This window comes from Neoarius graeffei, chromosome 1, assembly GCF_027579695.1.
Source record: "Neoarius graeffei isolate fNeoGra1 chromosome 1, fNeoGra1.pri, whole genome shotgun sequence".
Taxonomy (NCBI): Eukaryota; Metazoa; Chordata; class Actinopteri; order Siluriformes; family Ariidae; genus Neoarius; species Neoarius graeffei.
In genome coordinates, this window is record NC_083569.1 from 19,103,311 (window position 1) to 19,131,287 (window position 27,977).

General features: G+C 41.7%; 1 protein-coding gene and 4 non-coding genes across 5 annotated transcripts in view; 1 reads left to right on the forward strand and 4 right to left on the reverse strand.

Moving 5' to 3' along the window:
• The window catches only part of LOC132886843 (uncharacterized), a 41,744-nt gene that overhangs the window by 11,441 nt on the left and 2,326 nt on the right, over positions 1-27,977 (reverse strand). The gene's annotated exons all lie outside the window — the stretch shown is intronic.
• Positions 13,636-13,709, reverse strand: trnaq-uug (transfer RNA glutamine (anticodon UUG)). The gene has a single exon. It is a non-coding gene; the product is annotated as a tRNA-Gln (tRNA).
• LOC132898416 (U2 spliceosomal RNA) lies at positions 19,985-20,177 on the reverse strand. The gene has a single exon (XR_009656510.1). It is a non-coding gene; the product is annotated as a U2 spliceosomal RNA (small nuclear RNA).
• LOC132896260 (U5 spliceosomal RNA) lies at positions 20,366-20,480 on the reverse strand. The gene has a single exon (XR_009655980.1). It is a non-coding gene; the product is annotated as a U5 spliceosomal RNA (small nuclear RNA).
• Positions 20,960-21,031, forward strand: trnad-guc (transfer RNA aspartic acid (anticodon GUC)). Its single transcript has one exon. It is a non-coding gene; the product is annotated as a tRNA-Asp (tRNA).

Here is a 27,977-nt window from a genome sequence, read left to right on the forward strand (position 1 = left end):
GTGTTTTCTGCATCTCGCTCCTTTTTCTTTTATGTTTTTCGTTTGTCGCCTTCCTCGCATTCAAACTGATTCGAGCCGAAGTCCACTACATGTCCAAAATGGCGGTCGCGTTTACGAAGGTCACGTGACTGAAAAGGGTCTATACTGAACTCATTAACATTTCTCTCCACGGAAATCTTTAGTAAAGGCCCCGGTCACACCGCCCGAACTTTGCCGGAGCGTTCCTGGAGCGGTGAAAAAAATTCATCACCGCTCGTAACCGTTCACCACCGTTTAACAAAAGTTGGCCCCCATTAAAGCAACGCCGTATACGCTCGGCCACCGCTGATGTTTCTCGAGGGGCCCTCCTACCGCTCCGAAGGTTTTGAGCTGCACAAAATATTGCGAGCGGTGAGGAGGGGGAAATTTTCCGCCCCGGCAAAGTTCACCCGTGCTGCACCAATGCCCAGTCAAAGTTTGGCACCGCTAGACGCAAGTTCGTGGACGCTTGGGTCCGCTAGGCCAACGCAGAAATCTTGAACGCTGGACCACCGCTGCTTCGCCAGCGTTGCCCGGGCGGCGATTAAACGTTGCACAAACTTTGGTGGAGCGGTTGTAAGCGTTTTACGAGCGGACACGGGGTTGCTGGAACGGTGTCGGGCGTTGAAGCAGCTATCCATGGCGGCGATGAACTTTGGTTTGGCGTTGGTATAGAGGTGTCGGAGCGGGACCAGAATTTGGCTATAAATACGGGGAGAAATGGACCAGGAGCTCATTTGGAATCGACCTGCCGTTGAGTTCAGACCTCATCTATATCGAATTTGCTCAAAGTTACAGTAAAACTGTATCACCATGGATGCTGAGAGACTTGCTATGATTGGTGCTAAACCAACTTTATTGAGGTATTTCACTCACGTGACCAAGTCATGTGATGCTGCCATTTTGGAAGGCACGGCTCGAATCAGTTTGAATGCGAGGAAGGCGACAAACGAAAAACATAAAAGAAAAAGGAGCGAGATGCAGAAAACACCTTCACTATCCAGCGACGTAGGGCATTTACAGGGCGAGCAGAGGGAGAGGTATTTGCAAAAATTGAGGTTAGCAGGCTTAGAGAACGACGTTTACCTGCTTCCACCAGGATTGTTCACTGACGTACGGAAGTACACGAAGCCCTCGTCTTTACCTGACTTTGGCCCACATGATCTGTATACCTATGTCGTTAAAAACCCATTGCCATACACAGGTATTGATCTGAAAGCGTATACGAGTTTGGATGCCTACAAATATTTTGTGTCAGGCTGGGTAACATGCCTACATCAGCGGGTCGTCCCTGGAGCCGGTGGTCGCCATCTGATTAAAGCTAAGGTTTGTTCACATTTTCATTTACTTTCGGTCCTCAGGATAAACAAAATGTTATTAAAATGTCATTGAAATAACTTCTTAGTCTGTTGAGACATGGCCCGTTATAAATTTGCTGTTACCAGGCAATGACTAAGAACTGTATTATTAGGGTCGGTGTAGTTGTAGCAGTGTATTAGCAACTAGCTGTTAGCACTAGCTAATGTCAACAACATCGTAGCTGGTATGTTACTGTAGCAATATTTACGTTCAGTCATTTGGATGACTTAAAACCTTTCAGTCTCAAGTTTTTCCTTTACTGGATTTACTAGATTACTGAGCTAGCGCGCTCTCCGGCCAAGCCGGGAGCCATCGCGCGCTAGCTCAGTAAACTAGTAAATCCAGTGAAGGAAAAACTTGAGACTGAAAGGTTTTAACAGTCATCCAAATGACTGAACGTAAATATTGCTACAGTAACATACTAGCTACTGTTGTTGACATTAGCTAGCTTGCCGTCCAAAATGGTGGACACCGGGGCGTCACGTGACCCTGTGACGTCAGGTGAAATACCTCAATACCCCCGCCGAGCCAAAGCCCGCATGCGCAGAACGCCGCTATACCAACGCTCGCGTCACCGCTAAACCAACGCTAAAGCAACGCCGGCTTCAGCGGTGCACCGCTAAGCCAACACCCGTGTTTTCGATTTTTTTTTCCCATTTTGTGCGCGGTGACGAGCGTTGTCGAAATTCGGCCCCCCCTCCCTACCGTTCAAGGAACGCTCCAGCAAAGTTCGGGCGGTGTGACCGGGGCCAAAAGGCGAAAGATTTATGCGTCAATGAAGAGAAACCTGAGCTGCACTTAACACTGGTTTTTGTTGCGATTACATTGCGGGAGGAAGTGAAAGTTGCGAGAAGTTGTTGCGATTTTCTCTTTTTGCGATTAAAATTGAGTGATATGTTAAATATTAAGTTATTACTGAAAAACTATTGATTAAAAAAACAAAGACACTGAGAAATGGTCCTATAAACAACTTTACCAATATAAAAGATTACCAGTGTAGAGTTTTCTTCTCTGTCCATGTTTATGTGGTAAATGTTTTCTTCGTCTATCTAATGGTAAAGATGATGAATCACTCGGTTTCGTCCATTTTAGGTACCGTTTATTAACATATCTACAAGGCACCAGCAGGTACTCATGTGCCGGCACAACGTTGCCCACGCGAATGAAAACAAACACATAAAACCTCACTTCCGACAGATTGCACACAGGTCAAAATAAGAGTCCCCGGTGAGACACTGCACATGTTGCAGAGTCAAAACATCACACATTCACACATGGTAGGAAACCATTAATAACACAAATTAACACAAATAATATTTGTATGAGAACATAACTCAACACCCCCACTTGTTCTCATCTTCACAAACCATACACAACCATTATCAAGTATATCTAATTTCCAAACAGCAAATTTTTAAACTGCAGGATTCTAATTTTTGGTACAGATTTATGGGCCTTTTCCACGACCCTTTTTCAGCTCACTTCAGCCCAACACGGCTCGCGTTTCGACTACCTCAGAGCAGCACGACTGAGCTCACTTCAGCCTTACTCAGCACCCAAAACTCGCACCGTTTTGCAGTGGGGCTGAAGTGAGCCCAACCGAGCCGAGTGGGGCTAGGGGCGTGAGGAGACAGTCCTCTGTGCACTGATTGGTGAGGAGGAGTGTCCTCACATGCCCACACATGCCCCGCAAGCACGCTGGGATCTTTAACCACCATCTGTAAACACCGTAAACCCAGAAGAAGGCTTTCTGAAGCCTTATGCGCCTCGCCTCATCTACTGTATACGCTTTTGCCAGTATCTGTTGGCGTTGTCGGTGACAACAAGCCACAGCACCAAGACCAGCAACACTAACGACTCCATGTCCTCCATGTTTATTGTTTACTATCCGGGTCGTGAGACTACCGCTTAAAAGCTCACTGATGTCACTGTTTGCACCGCCTAACAACATCACGTGACGTCCACCCACTTTCGCTAACTCCACCCAATGTGTCCACCCACTTCCAGCCAGCACGGTTCAGCGCGGTTGTAGTCGAAATGCAATGCCAACAGCCCCACTCAGCTCGACTCAGCCCAACTCAGCACCGCACAGCTCAGCCCAACTCGGCCGCGTTGGTAGTGGAAAAGCCCCATTAGTGAGTATGTCTGCAACCATGTTTTCTGTTGGACAGTATTTAATAGTTATTCTTCCTGCCCTAAGTACATCACGAATGAAATGGTATTTCACATCAATGTGCTTACACCTTGACCTATGTACTGGATTTTTACTCAGAGCTATGGCTCCCTGATTGTCACCATAAATTGTTGTACAATTGTAAACATTTGAATCCAAATCATTTAATAACTGCATTAGGTAGATGCTTTCCTGAGTTGTGTTTGCTAAGCCAATATACTCAGCTTCGCAAGTTGACAGTGCCACTGTGGGTTGTTTCTTAGACTTCCAAGATATTGCAGGGCCTTGTTTTGTCAGACTGAAACAGTAACCTGTGGTACTACATCTGTCCTCTACAGAGGATGCCCAATCTGAATCACTGAATGCTGACAGACTCAAGTGTTCATCTGTTTTCTTGAAACATAGCTCGCAGTGAGAAGTACCCTTCAAGTATCTTAAAACATGTTTGGCTGCCACCAAGTCTTGTACTTTAGGTTTTGCTAAGGATTGTGACAGTTTACTGACAATCCAACTGATGTCAGGTCTGGTGCACGTCATTGGATAGATCAAGCTTCCAACAATTTCTCTGTAATCTTTGGGATTTTCTATTTCAGTGTTGTTTTCTTCTACATTTCTGTTACATTCCATTTTCAACTCATTTGGTGTAGCTCTAGGTTTACAGTCGGACATTCCGAACCTCTCAAGCATTTTGATTATGTATTTTTCTTGACTCATTTTGATTTCTCCTTCTTTTTGTTCAAACTGGATGCCCAAAAAATATGATATTTGTCCTAAATCTTTCATATTAAATTGAGACTTCATTGTTTCCTTGAACCTGTTTAGCTGATCCTCAGTACTTGCTGCAATGATCAAGTTGTCTACCCAGATGATTACTATGATTGTGTCATTTTCAATCTGTTTCCTGTATACACAGTGATCTACCCGATTTCTCTCGAAGTTGTTTTGTTCCAAATGATCGTTTAAAAGTTTGTATCAATTTCTTCCAGATTGTTTGAGGCCATATAGGGATTTTTTCAACTTGTACACTAGTTTCCCTCCTGTTTCCGTTGCCTCTTCGAAACCCTCTGGTTGATCTAAATAGATATCTTCTTCAATGGGGGCATGTACTGTAAGTATGCCGTTTTCACATCCATCTGATGTACAGAAAAGTCATTCTGTGCCGCTATCTGCATCAGTGCTCGCACTGAGTGAGATTTGCTGTAGGAGCAAATGTCTCATGGTAATCTATTCCTTCTGTTTGTTTGTATCCTTTAGCAACATATCTAGCTTTGAAAATTTTTCCTGTGTCTGCATTTTTCTTTCAAAGCATAGACCCGTCTCCCCCCCACTGTGTTTCTATCCTTTGGCAAAGTCACCAATTCAAATGTGTCGTTTTCTTTAAGTGAAGCCATTTCTTCCTTCATAGCCTGTTCCCACCTAGAAGCTTCAGGTGACATGATGGCATCTCTATATGTTTGGGGAATCCCGAACACTGCCCTGTAACAAGAATCAACATTTGCATTGGTTATCTTATCTTTGGAGACTGTTATGTAATCTTGTAAGTATTTTGGGGGTCTCTTTTCCCTTTCTGAATGGTATTGTTTTTGGTTGATTGTTGTTGGTGTCCCTGCAAAGTTTCCATCAATCTCTTCAACTTCGGTTTCTGTGGTGTCATCATCTTTTGATTCATCTTTGTTGTCTGTGTTTGTGGTCTCACAATTTGCATCTATGTCCTGGTTCTCACTTTGTGATTTGTCATTTCTGCTCTCACTATCACATATCCTATCTCTGTATTTTGGGAGTTCGTAGTCATCATCATCAGTTTGAGTCTGCTGTTCAACATTGTACTTCCTGATAAATTTCACTAATCTGTGTTTTGAAACCTTCCTGGTTTCTGGATTGTATACTAAATAAGCAGGGCTGTTCCTGCTATAGCCTATGAATATTCCCCTGTCACATCTAGGATCCAATTTGTTATGATCGTGTTTGTACCCATAGCAGTCAGACGCAAAAATCCACATTTTTGAGAGGTCTGGCTTCCTTCCTGTTAACAGGAAATATGGAGTATTTTGTGTCCTGTCACTAAAACATCTGTTTCGAATGTGAGCTGCAGTTTGGATCGCATAAGGCCAGAGTGTTTTTGGTAACCCTTTCTCTAGTAGCAGGCACCTTCCCATTTCAAAAACGGTCCACCACTGTCTTTCGGCTGTACCATTCTGATGAGGGGAGTAAGGCGATGACGTTTCATGCCTTATTCCTCTTTCTCGCAGAAGTGATTGGAACACATTGCCTGTGTATTCTGTACCGTTGTCAGATCGAATGCATTTAACTGTACCGTACAGTGCTGCATCTGCAAGGAATTTTTCTGTGGCTAGAGTTGTGTCGCTTTTATTCTTAAGGAAGTAAACAGACACTGCACCTGAATAATCATCTGTGAATGACACTGCATATTTATATCCTTCATGAGATATTGGCTCAATGGGGCCAACTAAATCTGTGTGTACAAGATCTAGAGGTTTAGTAGCTTTTGCATCAGGCTTCCTGTTTCTGGTGTTTATGAATTTTCCCTCAATGCATACATTACAGTCTAGTTTCGTATTTCCAGTGATTTTCATGCCTTCTACCACTTCAGGCAATTTCAACACATCATCAACATTACAGTGCCCCATTATCTCATGCCATGTTTTAACATCACAAGTTAGATTAACTTTGTCCTGGGACATCATATCATTAACTGATGCACTGACATTGTGTCTAAGGTGATTTACCGTGGTCAAGTAATACAGCCGCTCATGAACACACTTCCATCTCTGTTTATCAGTTCATTCCGTCCCTCTTCAAAGATCACCTTGGCCCCATCATTGGTAGCAGCTTGTACAGAGATGATGCTCTGGGGGTATGTTGGTATGAACAAGGCCTTCTTTAGTGTGACTGTGACAATTCTCCCTCTCACGTCCTGTAGCAGCACCTCTGCGTCTCCTCGTCTCAGTGCAACGTTGTTCATTCTCGTTCCATCTGCCAATTCCATGTAGTGGGCACTTGGGTTGAAATTCTCCTCAAACATCGTGAAGCTGTTCATGTCTGTAATAATGTGAGCGGTTGCTCCACAATCCACCATTAATCCGTTTTTCTTGATGTTCTCAGGGAAAGTTGTATGACTGACTGTAAACACAAATGTTTCTTCTTTATCATGTTGTTATCTTTCAGCAGTTTGTTTTGCATCATCTTTGTGCTGGTCTCTATTTCGGTATGTCTCATCTGGGCTCACGCTAGCCGCTCGCACGTCCGCAAATTGCGAAGTTTTATTCCAATTTGCGAAAAGAAAATCATCTATATTCACATTTTATGCGAAAGTCATTTAAAGTTTAAGCAAAATCCATCAAACAATTGCGATTTCTCAAGATAAACAGTACCTTTCAGGGCCTGAATTTGGGCGCGGGATTGCGGGTATCGCGCATATATTTTTTTTTAATTCCCACACCTTTAACGATTCTAATGTGAGAGATTCCCGCACACATTACTGCATTGCCTGACAACGTCAATCTAATAATGGATCAGTGTGAATGCGCGACTACCTTCTGTTCTCAAGGTTACTTGAATTGAACCCTCTTTTTACTGACTGACCCCCCTCTCCCCCCGTAGCCTACTCAGAAAAAAAAACAGCAGACACAGACAGTTCACACACACAGATACAGCGCACACACTCTTCCTCTCTCGGACTTTAGTGGTAAAACAAACATGGACCGCTGGCTAAAACGTACAAGTGCAGTGGCAGAAGTTTCCCCTGCTAAGAGGAAAACTCCTGAATCCGATGGTGGTAATAGCAGTGTGAGTGATACCGTTGAGAATACACAGGACGAGACCGCTAACGTTAACGTCGACGTTGCAAAGGGGATTAGATCAGAGCATGGCTATAAGAAAAAAGTATTTACAAGGAAAAGCAAAGGACGCTGATGCTGACAAAATGGATGACCACTAGGAGAAAGAGTAGGAAAGACTACATATGTACAAGAATCCTGCACTCAGCAAAGATGAATTGTTCAGTGTTGAGAACAATTTGATTTTTTTTAAATTAAAGATGGCATATGACACAGGAGACAGGGCTATATGGTAGAAGAGAATCCTGAAAAGTCAACAAAGACTGTTGTCATGTTAACGTTCTATATGTGGACTGAAACAAAGTTTGTAAATTCATTCAGTGTTAACAACAGTTTGATAGTGTTTTCTTATTTTAATTGTAGACATTAAACAGAGGACAGGGATGATCAGATCAGACATGAGAATAGAAAAATGATAAAGTTGATAAAAAAGATGATATAAAAATGTTATAAAAGGAAAAAGCAAAGGTCACTGATTAAAGAGATGGTCACTAAAAGAAGAGACAAATAACACAAACATAGTTAAGAGAATCCTGAAAAGTCAGCAGACTGGTTTAAGTTAGATTTTAAGTTAGACTTGTTGTGTCAATAAATTCATTGAGTGCTATTAAGAACAGACTGATTTTTTTCTTTTTTTATAATTAAACAAAGCAGTGACACTTAAAGAATAGTGCATGAAGATGAGGAAGAAGCAGCTGTGTAAAGCAACACTAAGGAGGTTGTAAAATTAGCTTAATTAAAAGGCACACAACCTTCCAAACTCTTCCTAGAGCCTTACTCGCACTGCTAGAAAAAGGCTATTGGTGTTTGATGGCATAATACAGTCAGTCAGCAATGTCATACTGTAAAGGATCTCTTTCATTTTGTGGTGGTTTTCTACCCTCCACCCGAAACTGAACAGTCCATATCTTAGACGGCTGGTGGGAATAATACTTGCATTTATCCACCCGGCCTTTGTCTGACAATGCTATCCAAATTTGGAGATATCAAAATGAAAAGTCTACTAAAAAGGATACCTCAAATGGTGACAAAAGGTTACATACTGTAGAGATCTTCAATCTGAGTAGTGGCAGAAGGTAAGACCTAAGCTATTTAAGCCCACAAGTAGCGTTCCCCACAAACTGTATAAATCCCCCCAAACTGTGTAAATCCCCCCCATTTGAGTCACTGAGGGGGGGAAATCCCCCCCATTCTGAAAAATGAAATTCAGGCCCTGCCTTTCGTGTCCATCTTCGATGTTTTGATTTATAACCAACGCCCCTGAGTTTCGAAGCTTCTTATTGGTTGACCGCAAATTACGTCTTCCAATAGCATCGGACCTTACATATAAAATGATCAATTTCCGAGTTGCGCTGATAATGTCGGCAATTCTCGCACATTAGTGAACAAGATTATAGCGAGGTTTGTTTAAAATAAATGATCCGACTTTACGTATGACAAAAACTTATCTAAAAAGTGAGGTAACATATTTGAATATTCTGTTAGCTTTCTCAGTTAGGGATAAAAACACGATATAACCATTCTAAAGACGTATTTTCTACATAATATCAACCCTGACAGAACTTTGGAAGAACTCACAGATGAACCAGGATATATCAACCAAGTGTACTTTGTTTTCAGAGCGTTTTGACGCACATGGTTCAAAGTTTTGACTGCAAGTATTTCATTTGAGAAATTAATGGTGGATATCATTATATTTGGGTTATGAGATTAATTTATAAGAAACAACCATTGATTTTAACTGCCTGAGCTCCCTTCATCCTACCCATAAAGACACCCCCCTCCCCCTAAACACACACACACACACACGGATCCCAATTATACACACACAAACATACCCACACAGGCCAGTCAGCATATACTACAGAGGGTGACTAAGGGCTAAAAGGTGCATAGATAGCAAAGAATGCAAAGCACATCACACCAGATGTTAGATATAATTATAATGAAAAATATGGACTCCGTAAACCAGATTAAGCGGGTTAAATTAAACACACAATTTCATTACATATATACAGTTGATGAAATGATCAAAATAAGAGGATTCAAGAATAAATAAGCATGCTATGAACATAAATCAAGAACATGGAAAGACAAAGGCAGGAAACAAGCTTGCAAACACGATTGAAACACCAACAAACTACAATGACAATTCATTTTTCAATATTATGTCAGTGCAAGAAACATTTAGAAGTATAACATATCTTGCTAAAAAAAATTACTTTGCCAAAAAGAAAATTGTTCTTTTAGCATTTCTTGCTAAGCGAAATTGCAAATTGCTAAAGAAAAATTTGAGTCTTTAGCACTTTTCACTAAAACAGTTTGGGTCCTAGAGTGAGCACAGCTCGTCATTGTGTGTAAAACTTTTATGGTAACTGCACCAGTTGTTACGTTCGTATCTTTCTGCTGTTTGTTTCGCCTTGTCTTTGTATTTGTCCCTTCTCTGGCATGTCTTGTCACTGTGAGTTGAACTTTTGTGATAGTTGCACCACTTCCGCATCCCCCTTTGTCGGCAGTTGCGCGTTACGTGACCTCGGTTTCCACATCCGTAGCAGGTCACTGTTGAGATGTCATCTTTGGCTTTACATTCAAACTTTTCTGTTTCTTCAAAGTTTCGCAGTTTGCCTTTGAACTGTATGAACGTCATTTCTTCGCTGCTCTGTGTTATATAAATGGCGAAGGGTTTGTAGGGTTCTGGGAGGCCCTTTAGAATCATTGCTATAATCAGTCCATCACTTATTACCTCTTTCGCGTTTCTCAAGGAAGTCACTGCTTTCTCAGCTCGAATAATGTAGTCTGTTACTGTCTCGTTAGTATCTTTCTTTAATGATGTTAGTTCGGTGTACAGGGCTATAATTCTAGGCTTGCCCGGGCTGGCGTAATGACTCCGAAGTATATGCAGAGCTTTTCTGCCATCATCTGTGGCCTCGCGCATTATGAGTGACAAACTTTTATCGTCAAGAAATTGAATCAGTTCAGCGTAGCACTCCTCATTCTTATCTTGGTCGATGGCATCAGCAGTGGACAGTATGGTTTCTTTCAAACCCAGCATTCTTAAATGTCCAAGGAATTTTACTTCACACAGTTCATACTTGTTTTCATCTCCGTTGAAGACTAACCTTTCCCATTTTCCTCCTATAGAATTGGCACGCCTGGGCCCATAACCTGTAGAGTTTTCTTCTCTGTCCATGTTTATGTGTTAAATGGTTTCTTCGTCTATCTAATGGTAAAGATGATGAATCACTTGGTTTCGTTCATTTTAGATACCGTTTAGGTACTGTTTATTAACATATCTACAAGGCACCAGCAGGTACTAATGTGCACGGCACAACGTTGCCCACGCGAATGAAAACAAACACATAAAAAACTCACTTCCCATAGATTGCACACAGGTCAAAATAAGAGTCCCCGGTGAGACATTGCACATGTTGCAGAGTCAAAACATCACACATTCACACATGGTAGGAAACCATTAATAACAAAAATTAACACAAATAATATTTGCATGAGAATATAACTCAACATTTTCCCTTTCACCTAACAAGCAAATAGACGCTCCTGAGAAACCTGGCAGAGCCATGCTTTGCCTTTTGAGCTTCTTCTTGAGGCCCAGGCAAGAGCTAACAGATGCGTGGTTTCCGTATTGTATTGGTTACCACGTTCGCTTAACACGAGAGCAGTCCGCGATTCGAAACCGGGTGGAAACGGTGCTAGTTTTCTTGAACTTGGCAGCGAACAAATGTCGAGCTGCCATCTCTGCTCTGTCAGTGCCTTTTGGAACAATCCCAAACCGAGACGCTGAAAAAGCTTTACGTGATGCTATTCGACTACATGAGCGGAAAGCAGACGGAGCAGCCCTCAGTCACCTCCTCGGCAAGGCAGTGACGAGCAACTGATCCGTCCCTGCTGTTTCCTCGCAAGTGCCTCACCATGCTCTCTGCCTTTCATCAGAGCAACGAAGCAGCAAAGGGTGTACATTGGCCAGGAATCGAACCCAGGTCAACTGCTTGGAAGGCAGCTATTCTGGCCACTATACCACCAACGCTGCAGGCCTACCCTGGGGACACATGCCTCAGTGCCATTTCTTCTGTATTTGAGGCCCAGGCAACAGCTGATCGGTCCCGGAGCTGCAGTTTCTGTAGTGTAGTAGCTATCATGTTTGTCTAACACACAAAAGATCCCCGGTTCAAAACCGGGCAGGAAAAGCGCTGGTTTGGTTTATTTATTTATTTTTTGAACTCGGCAGTGAGTGACTGCTGAGCTGTGATCTCTGCTCTGTCCGTGGCAACTACGGAAGCAAGTATTTGCTTTTGACCAGCCAAGGTATGGACACATTTGCTGAACAAATCTTAAACAGTGACTCTACAGTTCTCTGTTTGTGGACAAATATATACCTGTCGCTTGTTGCCAACGAAAGGAAAACACGCAGGAGCCCGTGTTCTTCACCACTTCATGGGTCGAACGTACGCAGGGGCAAACTGATGTCATTCAAACCTGCAAACAAGTATTTACGTTGCTAGTGGAAAGACCAGTCCTCAGTCCCCTCCTTGGCCCGTCCAAACAAGGCATTTGATTTCTTCCCGTGATGTTGTTGCAGCGCTTTTCGATGCTAAACCTTGTCACACTCGACCACCAGCTCATCTCTACGATGCCAAGGCCGTGCCCCTATTCTCGTGACAATTGTTTAAGTGTGACCCGCGTTCTTCTTGAGGCCCAGGCAAGAGCTAACACACGCGTGGTTTCCGTATTGTATTGGTTACCACGTTCGCTTAACACGAGAGCGGTCCGCGATTCGAAACCGGGCGGAAACGGTGCTGGTTTTCTTGAACTTGGCAGCAAACAAATGTCGAGCTGCCATCTCTGCTCTGTCCGTGCCTTTTGGAACAATCCCAAACCGAGACGCTGAAAAAGCTTCACGGGTTTTCTGCTGTGCAGTGGTTTCCCCTTGCACCTAACAAGCGAATAGATGCTCCTGAGAAACCTGGCAGAGCCATGCTTTGCCTTTTGAGCTCTGCTTTCGTTAACGTCCAGTTATCGCCTTGCTAATATCAGGTACTCTCGAAACAGCCAGAAAGACAGACCCTTAACGTGACCGGATAGCTTTCTGTGGATTAGTGGTTGTCATGTTCTCCTACGTGCAGACGACCATCGGGACAAAACCTCGTTTGACCGGTTTCCCTGCCTCCCTGGTTTTCCGTCAAGGTCCGCGACGGCTGCTTTAAAAACAAAATCGGGCATTATCTACATGTCTGTTGACTGTGGAGGCATGGACATTGCAATTCGTCACGGGGAGGTGGTGTTCTCAATACCACTTGGTTGCTCGTTTATGGAGTGAGGTCAGGTCAACAGGGCTGCACATGGCATCAGAACGCTGCAAATTGGCATTGACACTAAATGTCACTTGAACAGCCTTGAAGGACACACCCCTTAGGAGGCATGCTTTGGTTTTAGTTTTGTTGCAGAATAAATAAAAAAAATCGTTAAAAACGTGCTCCAATTTGCAAAACAGACGAAGCCAGAAATGCCAACTAACTTTTAAGCATTTCGCATATGATGTCACTTCTTTGAACAAACAGTAACTTACCAGGAACGCATTCGTGTAATGGTAGACTCAAAGAGCCAAACTTTACCAAATAAACAGAACATGTTCTCATCTCATCTCATTATCTCTAGCCGCTTTATCCTTCTACAGGGTCGCAGGCAAGCTGGAGCCTATCCCAGCTGACTACGGGCGAAAGGCAGGCTACAGCCTGGACAAGTCACCAGGTCATCACAGGGCTGACACATAGACAACCATTCACACTCACATCTACGGTCAATTTAGAGTCACCAGTTAACCTAACCTGCATGTCTTTGGACTGTGGGGGAAACCGGAGCACCCGGAGGAAACCCACACGGACAACATGCAAACTCCACACAAAAAGGCCCTCACTGGCCATGGGGCTCGAACCCAGACCTTCTTGCTGTGAGGCGACAGCGCAAGCCACTACACCACCATGCTGCCCACAGAATGTGTTCCTGGTCTCATATTAAAATACAATTTAGACAGTAAACTATTAAACATGTCTAGTCTTATCAGGTATAATTCCCAGGGGTAATATAATTTTCAGAAGACTGGCATTTTAACGGAAACAAAGGGTTTGGGACGTGACAGCTTGCTTGACCAAAAGGAGCATACAGTTGGGACAGTCTGTGCAGGAGAGTTCAGAAGCCACAAAGAAAGGCTTCAGAAGTTCCACTGAGATTTGAACTCAGATCACTGGAGTCAAAGTCCAGAGTGCTAACCATTACACCATGGAATCAAGACATAGCCCAAGGCTTGTTTTCACTGTCAAACCTTTGAATGATATAATGAAATTCCAGCAGCACATGAACACATGATTGAAGGTTTTACCTGAAATGGTCAACCTGTTGGAAAAAAAAAAATTCTCGGAACCCTGACTGCTGGCTACATGGTTAATCATTTGTTGTTGTTTGTATTAATTTCTAGTTTTGTAATTTATCAATCAATGTCAACAGGCAAATGACATTGTAACCACATGATAATCCAAGTCAAATGTCACATGTCGTTCCACAAACTAAAACTTAATATTTTTACATCTAAAAAATAAAATACCTACTGATATTGTAACATGTGGCAGATATTCACAACAAACTGAAAAAAAAAATACAAATTTATCTGAAAAGGCATGCTAGCTGAAGCTTCCATTTTCACTCACATGCAGGCAAAACTCCCGACAAGCATTCACTAAACGCAAACCATGAGCATAAAACCCATGGCCCATTAATAACCTGCGATAGCAAATATCAGAAGTGGGATTCAAACCCACACCTCCAGAAAAGACTGCAACCTAAACACAGCACCTTACACTACTCAAAATGTAGGTTATACTTAACCAGGTTCGTGACACTGTATTGGAGGTGCAGAAAGCTGGTATAGGGTAAGAGGGCCTGGGCCAATCTCTTACACCTTTATTAGCCATTGCACACAGGCAGAGAAATGTCTGACCAACGAGCGTTTTTGATGGAAAGAAAGAAAGAAAGAAAGAAAGAAAGAAAAAGAAAGAAGAGGTTGGGGTGTTGTGTGATCTGTAGCCTCGGTCACAACCAGGCGTACGTGCTCCTACGGCCGGTCTACGTGCAAAAAACGCAAGAAACGCACGGAGGGCGCGCGTGTGACGTGCTGATTTTCGAGCCGTAGACCGGCCGCAGACCGGCCGCAGAGGTTCTTTGTCATGTCAAACAAACTCTACGGGCGCTTACGTTTTTTCAGGTTGCAAGACAAACTTACGGCCAATGCGCGTCTTTCTCCATGAACAAAAAAAAAAAAACCACAGCGATTTGGGAAACGCCAAAAAATCGTACGGCCGGTTGTGACCTAGGGGAGAGAATTACTGCAGACTAACGGTCCAGTAGCTTGTTGAACATGGAGAAAACCAGGAAATGGGGAAGAGGTCAACCCAGCAAAGAAAGAACTTTTTTCTTTACTTATTTTTTTAACAAGACAATTTCTACATCTACTACAATGTCATGTGAACAGATAGAATCGAAAAAGCTCTATTCCCACTCATTACTTTAGAAAACTCATTTATTATCTTTATTTAAAGAATAAATCAAATAAGAAAGCTGTTTCTTTGTATTTACAACAAGGCACTATTCCTGGAAATACTATAAACCCAGGTTGATGAGTGGAGCAGAAGAAGCAAACCCCAACTCTAGCTCTTTGGTCTAAAAATCTATTTAATATAACATTTTCAGTTAAATAACATGTCAGATATTAATGGTGACTGACCCCTTGAAAATGGTTCCTCCAGGAACCATGACGTTTCAGTTGTCAAGACAACGGAAAAACTAAAATACAAATACAAGAGCATTGTGACGTATCTTTCTGTTTTTGTATTTTAGTTTTTCCGTTGTCTTGACAACTGAAACATCATCATTCCTGGAGAAACCATTTTCAAGGGGTCAGTCACCAAAGGGTTAAAGTGATAAAAACAAACACTATGCTTCATCCAAAACAAACAACAGAGAAACCAAAACTTACTACTGTCAATGGCTTTAAATATACCACTTCCAAATATTAAAATCCAGAAAGGTAAACACAGCTAGACTCCACCCCCAACAGCTGGATCCTTTTGAACAGAGACATCGCTTTGGGCGTGTGTGTGTGGTTTCCATGCAAAAAGTTCAATATTTCTAACATTTGACCACCAAAAATGTGCAGCTCTACCAGAGCAAAGCCTGCAAAAATAAGCTGAACTCATTAACATTCCTCTCCCCGGAAATCTGTAATATATAGATTGAGGCACTGCCTAAAAGCCCATCTGTTTCTGGGTTGTAGAATTTTCTTATATCATAGCCAGACTCTCTTGTTTTATTTCTTTACAGTTATAGTTACTATACTGTTTCCTTATGTTGTACAAAACATACACAGAAAGAGGCTCTGGCCTGATGAGTAGAGTCAGGGCACTGATTTTATTTACAAATTCGATTTCACCATTGCTGAGACAAGAATACAAAAAAAAATAACATATTGGAAAAATAATATCATATTGAAAACTAAATATAATGCAATGAATCCGCTGCCTGGTACGAAACCCCGGGATAAAACCCCAGTGGGATTAGAACCTCCCAGGAACGGACTCCTCATCCGAATGCAGCGCATGGAGCTCCGGGGATTCGAGCTTTGACTTTGAAAAGATGACTGAGGTTTTGTTAAAAAAAAAGTGCAATTGAGGAAATATTTAAAACACTCAGCATCGACATTATCACCATACTAATATTAAGAAATTGTGTTATGAAACTAGAAAGACCATTAAAGAGTTTTCTAGAGTTATAGTTTGTTTGTGAAAGATGAAAACATTGTTTTCGAAGTGTGCACGTTTTGCACGAACCAGTGGAAACTCAGGCATGGTTCCAGAGAGCAACGAGCAGGCCAGGAAGGGCAGTTTGGGGGGGCTTGCCGTAGTTAGTTGGACAAACCCACAAACACAGCAGGCGATTTAGCAGAAGTGGTAGAGTGCTTGCTTAGCATGTAAGCGGTAGTGAGCTTGAGGCCCACATTCTCCAAAACAGTAACTGCCAGCTTGCTTTTAACAGAGAAAAACTTTCTTGTCATCTTGCAAACCATCTGAATCATCTACACTTTCAGCCAAGTCAAGATCAAATTTCTTTTGCCACATTCAAAGCAGCACATCTGTGAAAACAGTCAGTATTTGGATTAAACCCACAACGTTGGCACTGTTTGCAACAATGACCAAAATCAACTAGCTCCATACTACTTTTCTGCTGATATGCTCCTCTGATGAGCTCTGAATATTAGCTAACACAGATTCCTTTCAGTTTGCTTGTCTTTATTTCCTGAATTGCTGACTGACCTCAGTATCTCCAACTCACATTTTTCAACAGGGTTGTCATATTCCCACCTTCCACTATGAAATTCTAACTCTCGCTTGTGTGCAAAGTCAGCTTAGACAAAGTGAAAATATGATGCTTACCTGCTTGTATTAGCAAGAAGGTCCGGGTTCGAGCCCTGTGGCCGGCGAGGGCCTTTCTGTGCAGAGTTTGCATGTTCTCCCCGTGGGTTTCCTCCGGGTGCTCCGGTTTCCCCCACAGCCCAAAGACATGCAGGTTGGGTTAACTGGTGACTCTAAATTGACCGTAGGTGTGAATGTGAGTGTGAATGGTTGTCTGTGTCTATGTGTCAGCCCTGTGATGACCTGGCGACTTGTCCAGGGTGTACCCTGCCTTTCGTCCGTAGTCAGCTGGGATAGGCTCCAGCTTGCCTGCGACCCTGTAGAAGGATAAAGCGGCTAGAGATAATGAGATGAGACCTGCTTGTATTCTTAAACCTGCTGATGAAAAGCTTGCATCTGTCCTGAAAAGGCACTTTTCACCACCTTCTACCCAACTACTGTCAATGAACAATGAAGCAACAAATGCTTCCTGAGGCATGCCCCAAAAGTGTGAGAAGCATGCCAGGGACTCCATGTCAGGAGATTGGGTTGTTTTAGTGGTAAAACCCTTGAAGCTCACCAACTGATATTCAAGCAAATGGGAGTCAAATTACACTCCCCCAGAATAATATCTGCTTCTGGGCAATCGCTCACTTGAAAATAAACAAACAACCAATGGAAACTCAGGCATGGTTCCAGAGAGCAACGAGCAGGTCAGGAAGGGCAGTTTGGGAAACTCCCGGTATTTAGTTGGACAAACCCTAACTAGCTGCTGGGGAATTAGCTCAAGTGGTAGAGCGCTTGCTTCACATGTAAGAGGTAATGGGGTCAATGCCCACTTTCTCCAATGCAGCAACTGCTACCTTGCTTGCATTTTAGAGAGAAAAAACTTTCTTGTCATCTTGCAAACCATCTGAATCCTCTGCACTTTCAGCCAAGTCAAGATCAAATTTCTTTCGCCACATTCAAAGCAGCACATCTGTGAAAACAGCCACTATCTGGATTAAACCCACAACCGTGGCATTGTTTCCAAAATTTCCAAATCAACTCATTGCACACTATTTTTCTGCTGATATGCTCCTCTGATGAGCTGTGAAGGTTAGCTATCACAGATTCCTTTCAGTTTGCTTGTCTTTATTTCTTGAATGGCTGACTGACCTCAGTATTTCAAACTCACATTTTTCAGCCAGCTTGATATTATTCGGGCATTACAGTACAAGCCCAATTGGAGTAAAGGAAATTGTGAGGTGCCTGACCCCCACTGTCTTTTGACATCTGTAAGGTCTTCATCCTTCTCCGAGGTTTCTTTCCATGCCATATAAATTTTGACAGAGATCCTTCAACATCTAAAATGACTTTCCTATTCATCTTAAGTGGCAACATTTGCATAGGGTATAATATCCTGGGAAATATATTCATTATAATCAAACTTATTCTACCCATCCAAGACATCGGAAGATCAAACCACCTGTTAAGGTTATCTTTAAGAGATGTTACAATTGCTTTAAATTTTCGTTTATACAGCTCTTTAATGTCTGCTGAAACTCTGATGCCCAGATATGTAAAACCTGAGGTTGACCACCTGAAAAGGAAACTGACAGGAGTTACCCAGTCCCCCAAGTCACCCAACGGTAAGGCCTCCAACTTGTTATAGCTAACTTTATACCCTGAAATCAGGTCAAATTGATTTATGATTTATTTTAAAGTAGGGATGAAATTCTCAGGGTTATTAATGAACAGTAATATGTTGTCAGCATAAAGCAAGATTCTGTACTCAACCTCTCCTAACTTGCACAGTTTTGGGTTGCCACAATCTCTCAGATCATGAGAAACATCTGTACTTCTACCGATTACCTAAAATAATTGAAAATCAGGGGGAGGAAACCAGAAAATTGTCAGAGGAGTGTCGTCGTCTCTGGCTTGCCAAACTAAACCAAGATCTGAGCGACAAAAATCCACACAATATAAGAGCGTGTTCAGTTCACTTTGTATCAGGTATGAGGTTTTTTTTTTTAAGTTTTGATCAATGCCTGAAAATTAAACATGACACCATATTTCTACTGTCTAGCTGTGATGGTGCGTCTGTATGTTCTCTTGAGAGGAAGCTAAAGTTAAAAATCACAATCAGCCATCTGCTGTCAGCTGAGGTAGGCCCACAGGGGATGTGATTCATGACCTACAGTATATCACTGTACATGTAATGTACACAGTACACACCTTTGCTTTCACCAGATATTTGTCACCAAATTTCCATGCTTTTCATTCCCTGACCCAGCCACAGCACATCTGGTAATAAGCTTCTAGTCCCCTGAAACACTTCAGATCCTCAGCAGTGTGGGGACTTAGCAAAAAAATTAAGTAGTTGATGATGTGTGGGTATGTCACAGCCAGCAGCAATGCGCTGTCTTCACTCAGCTCCTCTCCCATTTCATATGGTTCCAGACTATTGATTAACTGCAATTTTGCCATATAGCAGGCTCTTACACTGGGCTCTAGGCTTCCTACATACTTTCTAGCAGCTTCTATCTTCTTATTGCAAATTTTTTTAGTCAATACTATTACAAAAATCAAGATTTTTTTTCTTTTCTGCATGAAATGCAAGCATTGTTTGTTTATGGAAATCAATATCTCTAATATTGCACACATCCAGAACTTTCATGGTTTGGTGGCATCGGTGAGAACACTGTACTGGAGGTCCAGAAAGCTGGTATAGGGTAAGGTGGCCTGGGCCCATCTCTTGCACCTTTGCAGCTTTGTTAGCCACTGCAAACAGGCAGAGAAATGTCTGGCCAACAAGCGTTCTTGATAGATAGATAGATAGATAGATAAGTAAATAAATAAAAAAGAAGGGGTAGGGGGTGTTGTGTGATCTGTTTAATGAAAAAGTAGGGAAAAGAATTACTGCAGACTAACAGTCCAGTTGCTTGTTGAGCATGGAGAAAAGTTAAACCAAGCAAAGAAAGAATTTTTTTAAGATAACTATTTCTAGAACTACTCCAACACCATGAAGATGCATAGAATAATAAAAGCCAGCCCTAATACTAATTTTTCACTGTAAAATATCTAGCTACTCTTCTTATAAGGAAAACATACCAAACATTAAAATCATCTACTAAAAAAAAAAAAAAGGTATCTTTCTTGAACAAAAACTCCATTCTTGGAGACACTTCAATAATATAGAACAAGCCCCTATTTTAGCTCTCCGTTACAAAAATTTGCTTAAAATAACTTTCTTATTTAGAGAACATACCAGATATTAAACTGATAAAAACAGATACTACACTTAATCTTAGCCAAAAAACAATAGCTTGCTGCAGTGAACAGCTTTAAATAAACCACTTCCAAATATTAAACTCCAGAAAGGTAAACACAGCTAGACTCCGCCCCCAACAGCTGGATCCTTTTGAAGAGAGATGTCACCGTGTGTGTGTGTGTGTGTGTGTGTTGGGGGGTTTCCATGCAAAAGGTTCGATATTTCTAACATTTGACCATGAAACATGTCCAGCTCTACCAGAGCAAAGCCTGCAAAAATAAGCTGAGCTCATTAACATCCCTCTCCCCGGAAATGTTTAGTAAAAGGTGAAAGATTTCCGCGTCAGTGAAGAGAAACCTGAGCTGCACTGAACACTGGATCAGGTTAGTGACACTGGATTGGAGGCTGGGAGACTCTCAGCCAAGGGCGCAGGTTTGGTATTATCACTGGTGGGGACAGAAACCCAATGCCAACCCCCAGTGGCGCCAACTTCCGGTCAACATTAGAGTCACAATATTTTGCCCCGTTGTGTTCCACCAAAAGAGATCCATCATCTCTCCAAAGTCCAGACTTTTAAAATTTGAAGTTCAGAATTGTACTAACGCATGAATAATAATAATAATAATAATAATCAATTCATTTGATTAATTGCAAATCTTGCATGTGATGATTAACTCATTCTACCAATTTGCAAATGTATTTTAAGCAAATAACGCATTGACTGTCGGGAGGGTGTATGTTCCTTTCCCTCATAAACGGAAGTGAACCCTGTCATACGGTGATTTCTACACTTTGATCTGCGCTGGTTTCTACATTAGATTGATAAATGAGGGCTCTTGCGTCATCCTCGTTAGTATAGTGGACAGTATCTCCGCCTGTCACGCGGAAGACCGGGGTTCGATTCCCCGACGGGGAGACTTTAAAAATGTATTAACTTGTGCAGCAGGGGGATGGAGTGGTTTGCACTGTCGCCTCACAGCAAGAAGGTTCTGGGTTTGAGCCCAGTGGCTGGTGGGGGCCTTTCTGTGTGGAATTTGCATGTTCTCCCTGTGTCAGCTCTGGTTAACCCCACAGTTCAAAGACATGTAGTTACTGTAAGTTAACATGGGCTGGTCTCAGGCTGAAGTGCCCTTGAGCGCGGTACTGAAAGGAGATGTGCAGAACCATGGCCTCACTTCTTGTTTTTAAATGCCTTGAGACCTCAAGAATGGCATAGGAATAGTTTTAAGCGGTAATATATAGATTGAGACACTGCCAAAAAGCCCATCTGTTTCTGGGTTGTAGAATTTTCTTATATCATAGCCAGCCTCTCTTGTTTTATTTCTTTACCGTTATAGTTACTATACTGTTTCCTTATGTTGTACAAAACAGACACAGAAAGAGAATAGCTCTGGCCTGATGAGTTGAGTCAGGGCACTGATTTTATTTACAAATTCAATTTCACCATTGCTGAGACAAGAATACAAAAAAAAAAATATTGGAAAAATATCATTTTGAAAACTAAATATAATACATTGAATCCGCTGTCCGGTACAAAACCCCGGGATAAAACCCCAGTGGGATTAGAACCTCCCGGGAATGGACTCCTCGTCCGAATGCAGCACAGGGAGCTCCGGGGATTCGAGCTTTAACTTTGAAAAGATGATCGAGGTTTTGTCAAAAAAAAAGTGCAATTGAGGAAATATTTAAAACACTCAGCATCGGCATTATCAACATACTAATATTAAGAAATTGTGTTATGAAACTAGAAAGACCATTAAAGAGTTTTCTCGAGTTATTGTTTGTTTGCAAAAGATGAACATATTTTTTTAGAAGTGTGCACGTTTTGCACGAAGGTCTCAGGTCCTTATTACACGGTTATCAAAGTGAATAATGCACATAATATAGTATGTTGAGACAGAATGAACTCCAGTGATTGGCCATCTGGCTGTATTTTTAGACAATTTCTGCAGGCTGGAATCTTTGGGCTTCTTTTCATCCAAAAGAGTAAGTAACTGGTTGCTGGTGAGCTGAAAGAAAATCAGATATGTAAATAAGCATACACTTCTTTAAATGATAAAATTATGCTTGTCAGTTAAAGGTAAGCGGTACAATGAAATTCATCATGGCAAGAAATCAGAAAACAACTCGATGGGTTTCTCACGACTCAGTTGTTGGGTTTCCTGTGGTGGCACAGAACCGAAACCATCAGAAAACAACTCGATGGGTTTCTTTATATATCCACACTCTATGCATATGGGGCTCCGCTAGCACTGGCCACGAGGCGGTGTGTATGACTGGTAATTACTAACACTGGCCACTAGGCGGAGTGTATGACTGGTAATTACTAACACTGGCCACCAGTGGCGGCTGGTAGTCTTTCAAACAGGGGAGGCTGGTCGGTTACGATATTTCCAGATTTTAAAAGAAAAAACACATCAATTTTGCCCATACTCTTGCCTCTGATCTGGCTGATTGTTGGCAGGGTCACAAACTGTGAAATAACAGGTTCTTTTGGCCCATTAGCCTACTGTCCAATATACATGATGATGGTGTTGGGGGGTGTATATTTTCACATTTTATATTTTAAAATTGTGGCATGTTGTTTAAAAATTGATCATTATTGAAAGCAGCTCTTTGTCAGGAACCTCAGCAGTAACAGCAGAGTGTTCTGGAATAGGCACAAGCACTGGCCTTGGGGAGCCAAACATAGAGCTGGGTGCCACACGTTTCATTCAATGACACTTTCCCTATATTTTACTTATTTTGACTGAGAAATGTTTGACAATTTTGATAACCCTTTACTTTTAATCCAGGTCTGTAGTGTGAAATGTTCTCGGCTGTGTTTTTGTTTAAAAATGTTTTCCAAATTGTAGCTGTGTTTAATTCATATCCAGAAAAAATATATATTCCAATATAATATACTCAGCATAAACATTTTAAATAGATTCTATATTTTTGGTCCATCCATGACATATTACTAAAGTCGCCTATTTACTGTTGTTGATGTGGGTCACTTGCTGTTAGCCAATTCACTTTCTTGTACCAGGAGAGCTGAAAGGAACGAGTTTTATTCCCTACCTTTTTCACCAAGTCAATTTGAGGCGTTGGTCTACCCTGCTCTTTAATTTTAATGTTTTCCTCGAAAGGAAGACTGGCAAATGGCTTCGCCGAAATTAAATTAGGAATGCTTGGCATCCGTGCGCAGCTTTCTTGCTAGCTGACTAGCCCCCTCAAGTTCAAGTTCAGTCACTCAAATAAACGAAATTTCTGGAACTAAGATAGCAAACTTGACAACACTATATTTACACTTTATTTACAATGAAAATATATACAAACTAAAAAAGCTGGTAGAAACCGTATGTAATGAATGAAATCGAAATGTAAGCTGATACACCACAGCACTTGCGAATCCGCATGGGACTGAACTGAAATTCATTGCTGCCTGTCTATTAACGAGCTGTCAATCAAAGAAAATATCCAGCCGCTTTCACCAATCACCAGTCTCCTCGCGGAAACTGCCATGTCCCTCCCACTGTGAGGCTCGGAGTCCGTGGGCGGGCATTTTCGCAGTATTTGTCCAATAACCATCTTGCATTTTGAGATTGACAAGCGCATAGTTCCCAAATGCCATTGAAGTCCACTGAGGCTGGGCTGCATCACGCTGTCACGAGGGGGAAAAAAAACTCACGCACACATTAGGCGAACTGGGGAAAGTTATAACGGAATGATTTCACACTGTAGTTGGGTTGAGCACATATATTTCTATGATTCTGGATCTGAAATAGCACTGTTATAAGGTCGGCTATAACATAAGCCTAGCGCAATTCATCCTACACGATGTTCGTCATTTTTAGAGGAGGCTGAGCCTCCCTCGTTGTCTTAGAGCTGTGCTGGCCATTAAGGCCAATTTATGCTGACAACCCAGTCCTCGCAGACAGTGTCGCAGACAGTGTCTGCGTAGCCCCCCCACCTTCGCAGACGCTCTGCGCGCACCTCCCAAAAATTGTGACCACCCCAGAAGCCTCGCAGACAGCGCCGCAGACAAGAGGGCTCTGATTGGTCCACTCTACCCGCTGTACACGCACTTCCGCTTCCCTGCTTTCCCGGTTTGTTTTGTTTTCACGACCGGCATTTTTAAAAACACGAGCGAAGATGGAGCAGCATGAAGAGCGGTTGATTGAGGAAGTACGTACATCTATACGACTCCAGTTCTAGTCATTATAAAAAAAAAGTTCTAGTCATAAGTAACCGGAGGATAAACACTCCACTTACCACACCCACCAACTACTCCTAGCGACTTCGCGCCCCCTTGCGTTGTGCCGGTGAATAACATCGCGCACGCCTATTCCCCCGCTCAACAATAAATTACAACTGTCTGCGAAAAGCCATCTGCGAAAGCCTTGTCGCAAGAGCATGCAGAGGCCTTTAGGCGGTGTGTATGACTGCTAATTACTAACACTGGCCACTAGGCGGAGTGTATGACTGGTAATTACTAACACTGGCCACTAGGCGGTGTGTATGACTGGTAATTACTAACACTGGCCACTAGGTGGTGTGTATGATCTATTCAGATGCCATACTTGAGGTCTCAAGGCATTGAAAAGCTAAAGGTTAGGCCATGGTTCTGTGTACCTCCTTTCAGTACTTTGCTCAAGGACACTTCAGCCCAAGTAAACTTCATGCCTTTAAACTGAGCCACCCACATTAATAAATTTTTAAAGCCTCCCCATCAGGGAGTGTGCTCTTCTCCTCATGCGGCTCTGCTTTCCTGTGCTCGCGCTCTTGGGAGGGACGGTTCCGCCTGCGGCATCCTCTCGGGTACGGTTTTCCCGGTCGGGAGCCTCTGTGTGCGGCTTCACCTGCGGAGCAGCGGCCCTCCTTTTCCCTGCTTGTATCGTATGCCTGTGAAATGCTGGCGTCGCTTCCGCCGCGACTCCCTCCCACTCGTGGTCTCTGAGTCTCTAGCATGAGATAGGGGCGATTGAGCGTGACGAGTGGTCATGCTTTAACTCAGCTCCATAGAAATTAGAGTTTTATTTCTCCTCTACTGTATGAAATTTTCCATATTTAAGACAAATCTTAAGTGAAATCATAATGTCGAAAGATAATATCCAAAAGTTACGAAAAGAAAATGGCGAACTCAAATTACAGATCAATGAGTTAAGCCAAGAAATGGAAGGACTAAAGAACAAGATAGCGTCTCTTCCTGCACCTTCGAACAAGGACACTGAAATTATCAAGAGCCTTGATTTTATGAGCGAAGGATTTGATGATATGAAATCCTCCCAGTTTTCAGTGGAAAAAGAATTCAAATCGTTATCTGCTAAGTTAGAAAGACTTAGCAAAAGAGTCTATTCCATTGATGGGGCAATCGAAGACCATGTATAAATATAGTTACCAATATAACGTGAAAATCTTCGGTGTTCCACAAGGAGGCCCTCGTGAATCTGCAACAGAATCTGCTGACATCTGCATGAATCTTTTTCACAAAATGGGAGCAACCTCGATTTCTCTATCTGAAATCGACATAGTCCACCAAATTCCAAACCGCCGACCATCTTCTTACCCTCCAGCTATCATTTGCAAGTTTACGAGAAGACTGGCAAAGGAACAAGTTATGAATCGAAAGAAGGAGGCAGCAAGAATCAATGTTTCTGATATTACTGGTTTTCCGTCACTAACAAAGTCTCAAATTAAAGTTATGGATCACCTTACCCCAAGATCACAACAACTCCTAAGTGAAGCGAAAGAATTCCAGAAAAAAAACACGACTATAAGTGTTGCTGGACAAAGAACTCGGCTATTTACCGTATCTCAAGAAAGATGATGAATCTATTACCATCAAAGTAAGTTGATCAGAAGTTCTTTGTCATCTGTGATCAAATCTACAACTGAAGATAGGAATTACTCTAAATGAAGCAAGATAAGTGTTCACTGAAGAAACAAAAAAAAACTTACTCAAGGAACTTCCCTATTATAATACGAACATCATGTTAAGTCATGGTCAATTCAACAATTTATTATCGTCAAATACTCAGAATCTTCCTTGTAAAACCTGCTTAGATAAGCTCCATAGACTTTATGATCTAGACTTATTTAAAACAAATTTTTCTCCTAAGCCTGATATCAGTCCTGACTTTCACATTTCAAATAACATTACCTCAAACTATTATTCGCCACATAGTTTCCAAAAACTGAAAAGCACTTTAACCTCTAATAATTCTGAAGCAAGTTTTTCAATAATTCATAACAATGTAAGGAGTTTAAATGCAAATTTAGAAAAATTTCAAACTCATCTATTAAATGAGCTTGGATTCGAATTTGATATTATTGGAATTTCAGAAACAAAATTAACTAGTTCTAGTTTGCCTCCTATAACTCATCTCATTAGCTCTAGCCACTTTATCCTGTTCTACAGGGTCGCAGGCAAGCTGGAGCCTATCCCAGCTGACTACGGGTGAAAGGCGGGGTACACCCTGGACAAGTCGCCAGGTCATCACAGGGCTGACACAGACACAGACAACCATTCAAACTCACATTCACACCTACGGTCAATTTAGAGTCACCAGTTAACCTAACCTGCATGTCTTTGGGGGAAACCGGAGCACCCGGAGGAAACCCACGCGGACACGGGGAGAACATGCAAACTCCACACAGAAAGGCCCTCGTCGGCCACGGGGCTCGAACCTGGACCTTCTTGCTGTGAGGCAACAGTGCTAACCACTACACCACCGTGCTGCCCCTTCCTATAACTAATTTGAATATTCCTGGCTACTTTTTTGAATACGTTCCGACACCTTTAGCTTCTGGAGGTGTTGGCATGTATATCAGTTCGAATCTTAATTCTTCAATTCTCAAAAAAACTTCCAATTCTGATTTTCAAGCCCTATGGGTTGAAATTATGATTACTAATCAAAAAAATATTATCTGTGGTATAATTTACAGACAACATAGTTCTCCAGTTAACTTTTTGAAGGATCTGGAAAACACTTTAGATCTATACAATAAGAAGGAAAGCTCAATTTTCCTACTTGGAGATTTCAACATCGACCTATTAAAATTAGAAACTTGTAATCACAGTTATAACTTTCTGACTACGTTGCAGAGTAATTATCTGCTACCAACTGTTGTTAAGCCTACTAGGGTCTATAACACCTCCGCCACCCTTATCGATAATATCTTTACGAACATAACGGAAAAACTGACTTCGAGTGGAAATATAATTTTTGACATTTCTGACAATTCTGTATAATTTCATCAACCAAACTCAAAATACAAACTAGCAAACATAAAACAAGATTTATTTCTAATAACATTATCAATAATTTCGTAAATGAACTTTCCAAATCTGAATTTACCAAATACCCCGCAGCGTCATTTTTTGGTAATGGTTATACAGACTTCCTTTTCCGTATTTTATAAAAAGATAAACAATTTAGTGAATAAACATGCTCATGAAATTTCCTTCCAACCGGAGACTAAAACAAATGCAAAAACCATGGATAACGCAGGGTATACAAAGATCAATTAAAAGTTAAAAAAAATCTGCTTTTTTTGCTCTGGCGATACTGACAAATATAAATACTATAGAAATAAAATATCTAGCCTAATACATATCTCTAAAAAACTACAACTACTTTTTTGAACTTAATATAAAAAACATGAAACGAACATGGAAAGGTATTAATACGCTTATTAATAACAATAAAAAAAGATCGAAAACCATTTCCCATCTTAAAGACCCGTTAAATAATGAAAAACTGGAATTCAATACTCGAAATTTGTCCAATATTATGAACATGCATTTTGCTTCGATCGGGCCTAAACTAGCTAGCAATATTCCTTTGGCTAATAAACATTTTTCTGATTATTTAAAGAAT